This window comes from Pseudorasbora parva, chromosome 2 (genome assembly GCF_024679245.1).
Source record: "Pseudorasbora parva isolate DD20220531a chromosome 2, ASM2467924v1, whole genome shotgun sequence".
NCBI lineage: Eukaryota > Metazoa > Chordata > Actinopteri > Cypriniformes > Gobionidae > Pseudorasbora > Pseudorasbora parva.
In genome coordinates, this window is record NC_090173.1 from 53,842,540 (window position 1) to 53,851,186 (window position 8,647).

General features: G+C 36.5%; 1 long non-coding RNA gene across 1 annotated transcript; it reads left to right on the forward strand.

Annotated features, from left to right (window-relative positions):
- The first annotated feature begins 1,999 nt into the window (after positions 1-1,999).
- Positions 2,000-5,325, forward strand: LOC137055395 (uncharacterized). Its single transcript, XR_010900002.1, has 3 exons — positions 2,000-2,293; positions 3,441-3,492; positions 4,344-5,325. It is a non-coding gene; the product is annotated as an uncharacterized lncRNA (long non-coding RNA).
- The last annotated feature ends 3,322 nt before the right edge of the window (positions 5,326-8,647 follow it).

The following is an 8,647-nucleotide window of genomic DNA, read 5'->3' on the forward strand; positions in this document are numbered from 1 at the left end:
TCGGTTGGGGACCCTTTTTTGGGGAGGGGTCCCTTTTTTAGGTCAGAGCAACTGCCCCTCAAAAATCCTGTGCACGTCCCTGCTGTGAGATGATCATGCTGAACTTATTAAACTGTCAGAAAATAATCAAAGGCTATATTTGGTTGCAACGGCCGTATTTGAACACTGTATGACTCAGGACCACCGTTTTGCAGCCACAAATACAGAAATAACCATGATTGGTCATATTTCGTCTGGGACAGCCCAAAATCATACATATGTGTATCACGCATTACATGAGACTCCCAGACAGAGATGGATCTCCGTGATTTTCCGTGACACTGCTAAGAACAAGTCACAGCATGAATCACACTGGATCTCCGTCATTTACCATCAAACAGAGTTTGCTGATACCTAACAAAACAAAAGATACATGATACATTCATTATGATACATTCATAATGTCCTAATTTAGCCTAATTGTCATTGTTTTGTGACTGCCACATCCCTAGTGCCAAAAGCCTAAATCACAGCTAGCCTTGTTTCCAGTGTGTCAAACTTTTTCTTCCACTTTTCTTTTTCAAGTTTTTTGTAAACAAGTCAGTCTCCAGACAGCAGAATGCCACAAAAAACGAGAAGAAGAGAGAGACAGCAGTGCGCCTGCTCGTTTCAACTGGAAAAGACAAGCGGTAGCTTGGAACTACTCCCAGAGAGAGAGAGAGAGAGAGAGAGAGAGAGAGAGAGAGAGAGAGAGAGAGAGAGAGAGAGAGAGAGAGAGAGAGAGAGAGAGAGAGAGAGAGAGAGAGAGAGAGAGAGAGAGAAATACACAGTAACCATGGTGACCAATCCAGATTACAGCCAGAGACTCTGACGTCAATGGAAACCTCACAGCACAAAGCCCAGCACAAACACAGCCCTTGGTGCATCCATGGAAACAAGCGGCCCACCTGCAAAATATATGATATTGTTGTACCGTTGCCATAGAACCCACATAGAAAAGAGGAAACTTTAAAGAAAATCGTTTCAAAAGAAATTAGTTTTAAATGCCAGGCCAGTTGAAACTCAACCTGAAATCCCTTACATGACACAACCAAAGCACAGGATTATTTACTCGCCCTCATGTCATGCCGAAACTCTAATCTTTTCTGAATAAGCTTAATGCCATGCTTTAATGCTGAATGCCAAGCCTTTCCATAGAACCATAGTTTATAGGTGACAAAATAATAATTTCACAAAATAACCCATATAACCTGTGTCCTTATATTCCTCATCATTACCAAGATTAATTTGGTAAGAACTGACAGAATGGCAGTTTTCGCTTTTCCCCCTCACCTTTTGGCCTAAAACTATGGAAGCTTGTTTCTGCCACAGAATAAAAAATAAAAAAGGTAACTGAGAATTTGTCTCACAATTCTGACTGTCATACACAGACGCACTGGGAATGGGAATATTATCGTCATGGTGAAATTTATTTTTTGATTTATTTATTGAAATTATTTATTGGTTTATAATTTTGCCATTATGACATGGAGTGTGCTTCTCAATTAAATCAGCAAGCATAATTTCATTTACATTTATTTTATTTACGCTACTTAGACACGTTTTAACATGTAACCCAACCCTACCCCATCCCTAAACCTACCCATTTGTGTGAACATGATATAAAACACAGGATATGACATACGACTGCATACACGAGTTATTCAAAAAAGTTAAATAATCCAAGTTTTCCGAGACCAAACGATTGATTTGCATGAAGAAAATCCCCAAAAGCGATCAGCATCTCCATCCGTTGAAGATCACGAACACATCAAATTTCAAATATTAGGCTTGTTTGAGATGCGCCTTGCCTCGCCTGAAATAAAGGCGAGACTAGGCGGCTGCAGTGAGGGGAGGAGTGAAAAAAGTTCAGGCAAGCCGGACAGTTCTCTCTTCTCGTAGTGGATCAGACACCTGCGAGATCAGTTGCGGATATCGCGGGATTCACACACTGAAAAAAGTGAAACTACTGTGTCATTTATTTAAAGTACATTTTTACATTGGACTAAGTGAAAATCATGATTTCTGGTTTAAACCTGTTTTGTTCAGGTTTCCTTAAAGCAAATAACGAACACCCTAGACAAAATTAAAAGCAACAGTTTGAGTTAAATAGCATTTTTAACTCAAACCAGAGTTTTTAATGTCACGTGACCCCATGACGTCACATCAACGAACTCCTTGCTCGGCCAGCCAGAGTTTTTCAATCCGCCATTGCTCTCTTCGCTTCGAAGACATCAAGACTCCGTTCTGTGGCCCAGGAAATCTCCTAGACTCGGTAAGCATTCGATATTGTATTATTTTTTTTTACGTGAATAAGTGTTTTTCATTCATATTTATGGTTAGTGGCAGGATGGACGACTGGGCTATTACTTTACATACAACTGTGTTTGTGCAGGTGTTAGCTAAAGCTATAGCCAAGCCTCTGACAAATTCAAAGTTAACTTTTTATTATTTCACTGTGATGTAATGTTAATTTGATGATGGTGTATTGTGATGAGGCTTGTTTGTCTCTAACAAAGTTAGTCAGAATGCTTAAATAAATTAACGTTAAGTTATGCCTCTTTTCTCACATGCACTGCAACCGTCACGTTAAGTTAATTTAAGCACCTTGCAGCCTGCAGGAACAATATATGAAAAGGCCAATGTCCGAATTAGCTAATGTTCGATTGAGCCCATGTGTAATAACTCCGGAAAATAATTATTCTATTAAATATTCTACATTTAAATGAACTTTAGATTTTGAATAAAAACTCCCGCCCGAGCGCGCCCTGCCCGCACGGCACTCCGTTTTGATATCTCCGTGCATGGGGGATGGGATCGATCGCACTCACAGAGCACTCGGCTCGGGTATTCATAACGGAGTGGTGCGGACGGAGCAAAGTGACTCGTGAGTGTTTCAACTTTTCAAATTCATTCCTATGAAATTTAAGCACAGGGATGTCACACGTACCGGTACTTTAGTCCCAATTTGGTAGTGAAATTTAAAACATGTTACGATACCAGCATTTCTGTGGTACCGATTCGAGTATATCCGGTAAAGTGACCCGCTGCGTTCAGTCACTTCCTATCGTTACTGTGTATGCGAATATTAAGCTGCAAAATACTATTAAAATAGTACTCCTGCATGTTCTGTGTGAATGACGGGCACTTATGATGAATAGCTCTTTGCTCTTGTGATGAATGAACTGACTCGTGCTGCGTTTTGCATTAATGAAATGCATTGGAATAGAAAATGTGTTCTGATTTAAGAATTCATATTCCATTGTTTCACCTGTCAGCATAATGCAGTATAGTACAATATCACCAGTATGTCTAAGGTCTAATTAATAATGACAGTCTAGTGATTATTTTGGATAGTGCTTTAACTGCCCCAACAACAACAAACTAAATTGTGACATTTCAACTTTTCCTTTGTTTTACAGGTTGATTTTGTTTCCTGGAAATCTTGCAATTTTGGCCTTCTTGCTGAATTTGGTGAGTCCCAAAGAATACAACTGTGAACATTATTTTCATGTATTTTTAAATAGGAATGACTAACACTAGAGAATAGCTTTGAAATTACCACAAATGTATCTTTGCTAATATTATACACTACATAATAGTATAAAAATACAATGGAAGGTTCACTTCATGTCAGTATTTAATTTATTTGATATATTTATTACATTTTTTGAGAAAATAACCCCAAATCAAAACTAATCTAGAAGTTACCCAATTTAATGTGGTTTCTTTTACCAGGCAGTATAAATAAATCAATAAAACGCAAATTTATTTCATGAAGCTTCAAATGTCCTAAAATATGGTGTAGAGATACTCGCAAGAAATCACTTGAGCGCTTGTATCCCATTGAGATGTGCCATATCGTGTAATTTGATCTCACTTGCAGGCAGTGATGGCGCATATTTTTTTTAAATATAAATACTGTTGTGTTTCTCGCATAAACTGATCGTTTCGTGTCTTAAGACATCAATGTGTCTCCACGAGCCACAGGGTTTAATATCGATCCCTATGTCTGTATGTTTTTTACTCTCATAGAAGTAAAATTGACATGCATTATACGAGCAATGAGTTAAAAATCTTCATTTGTGTTCTACACACCTACATCTCGGATACCCTGGCAGTCAGCAGATAAACATCACACTCTCATTTTTGGGGAATTCAAAATTTCCTAAATGATATTGACTGAAATTTCTTCTTCTTTTTTGCCAGAACTGTCAAAATATATTTGTTAATCAATTAATTTGTGAATATGAATTTAATGTAAGATGCTATGCCCAATTTTGTACTACAGCTAATACTATTGTTTCTTTTCTTGTTTCAACAAGATCCTTTTGGATGGGCAGACCTGGCAGTCAAAAGGCCAGCCAAGTCGCGGGTTATTCTGAATCCCGATGACACCAGGAAGCTAATTCTCCCTCATGGCATTCCAGAGTCAATGGAGTATCTTATGGATGAAGTCCGGAAAGTGTGAGGGTTGAATGGCAATTTAGGACTGCAATACCAAGACAGAGACTTTGGAGATGCGCTAGTGAACTTGACATCTACTGTGGAACTTGAGGATTTGGCAACTATCAAGGTCATCCCAATAACTCATAATTGTAGCCAAGTAATCACTCTCACTGTCTGTGATGATATAGTGTCTGCTCAATCAGATGTAGTTAAGATGCATCTCTTAGCTCTGTATCATGCTTGAAGAAATTTTTTATCTCTATTTGCACTTTGAATATTGAGTACTTTGATTACGGTTGTACTTATTGTTTGCACTATGATTGACACTATGACAATTTGTGGAAAGGAGTTCAGTTAGGAGGTCAAAAGTTGTAGGAGCTCATAACACGTGCACCAAGTCTTAAAGGGTTAGTTCACCCAAAAATGAAAATTATGTCATTAATGACTCTGTCTAATGTCGTTCCACACCCATAAGACCTCTGTTTATCTTCAGAAAAAGTTTGATATTTTATATTTAGTCCAAGAACTTTCTGTTCCTCCATTGAACATGTATATGCGGTATACTGTCCCTTTCCAGAAGGACCAGAAAGGTAATAACAACATAATCAAAGTAGTCCATATGTGAAATCTGTTGGTTAGTTAGAATCTCTTGAAGCATTGAAAGTGCATTTTGGTCCCAAAATAACAAAAACTATGACTTTATTCAGCAATGTCTAGACGCCATTGATAATGCTGAATAAAATCGTAGTTTTTGTTATTTTGGGACCAAAATGTATTTTTGATGCTTCAAGAGATTCTTACTAACTACTTTGATGATGTTTTTATTACCTTTCTGGTCCTTCTGGAAAGGGACAGTATACTGTGCATACACTTTCAATGAAGAGACAGAAAGCTCTCTGACTAAATATAAAATATCTTAAACTGTGTGAAGATGAACAGAGGTCTTACGGGTGTGGAGCGACATTAGGGTGAGGAGTTATTGACATAACTAACGGAGAGTATTAAAGGAGAGGTGTATGAAACAGTTTTGCATTAGCGTGGTTGCATTTAGAGGAAGTTTACATAAGGTTTAAAAAAAGGTCTGGAAAAGACCATTTACTTTATTCCCCAAGTGTTGATGTGTAAAATGCATACCGGCTTGCCTCACTGGCAGCACAATTTGACAACAGTGATGTATCTTATAAAAAAAACTATCACAATAAACATTTGGGTCTTTTGAGAGAATATTCCTGTCTTTATTTACAGTAAGTCAACTATGTACTGTTTTATTTTAAATGTAAATGTTTCTTTTATATTAAAGCAAGTTTAGCTTTTTTCATGGTAAAAGTTAAGTTGTAACAAAGCAAAAATAAATATTATAGTAAAATGTTTTCTTGTGGCTAAAGAAAATATGATTAAGGTATTATTCAAAAATATAGTTTGTACAGAATCAGAAATTTAATTTGAGCTAATTTAAAAAAAATGCTTGTAACAAAATTACAGCATTTTATTTAGTTTAGACCAAACTAAAAATTATACTTTGTTATTATAATAAAAAGCAAGTTTTTCCAAAATACAAATTTAAGTTGTACCAAAGTAAGAAAAATGATTCATGGCCTCTATAATAAACAATATTTTTACTTTGTGTGAATGTAATTTTTTTATCTTGGGCAGAAGAACTATTTTGATTAATATTAAATTAAATTGTTAAGTTTCAACCAAATTAAAAATATAGCTTGAGGAAAAACTAATAAATTTAGCTGTAACAAATTACAGTAATTTTTTTAGGTTGGTCCAATGAATCATTTTTTTCAGTGCACTGGTGCGCTCTGTTGCTGATAAACTGGATGTAATTTAAGTTCTGTTTCTTTTATATGAAAATAAATATTATGAACAAGACACCCAAAGTTTTTGTTATTTATTTCCTTTTGAAAGGCCTGCTTATCAAGCATTTTTATTTTAATTACACACATGTTTTTATATATTTTATAAATATGGCAACAATCACATAACCAACAGAGAGATCGCACTGTCCGAGAGTTTGGGAAGATGCACACATAATTTATACACATTAAAACATGACATCAGAGTTTTAAAATCAAACATTTTAAAAAAGAACCTTCCATCACGGTTGTTTAAACCAATAAGGATTAAGCTGTGTCGTCAGCAAGTCGTTTCCCATCATGCTTTTGCTCCGCGCAGTCGATGGAGAGCAACTGCGCTCGACTGCAGAATCCGACACATCTGCCTCGCCATCGCGAGAGATTTTTGACATACGTCGGCATGACATCAGAGCAAGGCGGACCGCCCTCGGACACATTTCTAACCGGCATGCATCTTGCGCTGATCACCGGTGATCGATTCTGCGCAGATTTTGCTCATCTCAAACAAGCCTATTGCTGCCCGTACTTCAGATTTCATAGTGAAATGTCATTGGCTCTCCTGTGTCTTGTGACCAATTGCGTCTTTACGTCAGCATTGATTGTAAAATGTCATTGGCTCTCCTGTGTCTTGTGACCGATTGCGTCATGCTCAGGAGTCTTTTGAATTATTTGAATGAGATATGAATGAGTTCGTTCACGGGGCAGCGGGATCATCATTTCAGCGATTAAAACATCAAGATCAACTCAGTTCTTCACATGAAGACATCGTATGACTTCAGAAGACTTGGAATGCAACATGAGTTAATACTTTTATACTGCTTTGGTCAGATTTTGCAATGAATACTTGTGACTGTACATTTATTTGCCTGGTATGTGTTTTATATTGTTAAGATATGGGTAGGTTTAGGGTAGGAGTTGGGTTAGTTGCTCCAAAATATAAAAGTAGCCTTTAAATATTAATAAAATCATGTCTGCTTTTACAAACACAAAGAATTAAATGCGTCTGTGTATGACGCCAAAGGTTTCTCATTGAAATGAATGGAGCACCCAGCGCGTTGAAAATTGACGATAAAGGTACGCCCAGTTCGTTGAAAAGTGACGACAAGGGGTCCTGGTCAAGCGTCCATATGTGACGAGTTGGGTGTGAGAATGTGTTGTACTAATATGTACCATTTAGGGGTTAGTAAAGTACAAATATGTACCTTTTCACTTTTGTACCTTGGGTAACGTTACCACCCCAGTGACAGAAATGTACCTTTTTTTCTGAGAGTGTACCTATTTGGCAAAAGGGAAGACAACAGCCGTATTTCTCTGTTTTCTCTAATCACACAGCACAGACAAAAAAAATACAACAAACACATTTCTACTGTATAGGCAACACAGTTTTATTCAAAGCCCATTTTGTCAGCGGTTAAGTACAGTCACATGAATAAAAATATTTTTGGGAAAGATAATACTTTCAAATCCCAAGTTTGGAAACAAAACACTGGAGGATGCCAAAACAACTGGAGTTTTAGTTCGTTTACACATACAAACTCTGTACTTAAAAAAGACTTGCCAAGACACTGACCCAGCAGAGTAAAGGCTTTCTGCCAAGATGTTCTCTCGTAACAGTGGAATACTCTGAGGGTTGGCCAATATTACAAAAATGGGAAAGACGCTGGCTGGCTTGCATAGCATGTGAAGATATTGTGTCACTGCAGTGTCATTGAACAATCAACAGTGCAATCGAACTGAAAGTGGTAAAAAGAGACTTACTGTAAAGACAGAAAGCTGTACTTTCACTTCAGAAAAAAAGTCCAAAATTCTTAAATCCAGAAGCTTTTCCTTGATAAGTAAAATTACATAATATATATATTTTTTGTTTTCTAGGGGGAAAATATCAAAATGAAGTGAGTTTTTGCTTAAAACAAGCAAGATGATCTTATCTAATAAATGCATCTTGGTTTAGGAATTTTTAGATATTTAGACTGGAAATAAGATAAAAATACTAAATAAGAAAAGCAGTTTCAACGCTCGCAAATGATTATGTATTGTCCATGTTTAGCTATGTGTGTGTAGATGAAGTTTATCGTGAACAACATCCGTGATCACTTTAGTCAGATCTTAACAGATTGAGCATAAGAAAATGGCTGGAAATTATATTTAAAATGAGCATATAAATTGACCTCATGGAATATAAAACATAATAAAAGTGATAAACTCATAAAAATAATAAACTCAGTGGAGGTTCACTGCATTCGAAGGTCAAACGCAAACACTTTATGAACTGCGTTCTGATATGTTTTGCATTTGAAATGTAATAACTCACAAAATAA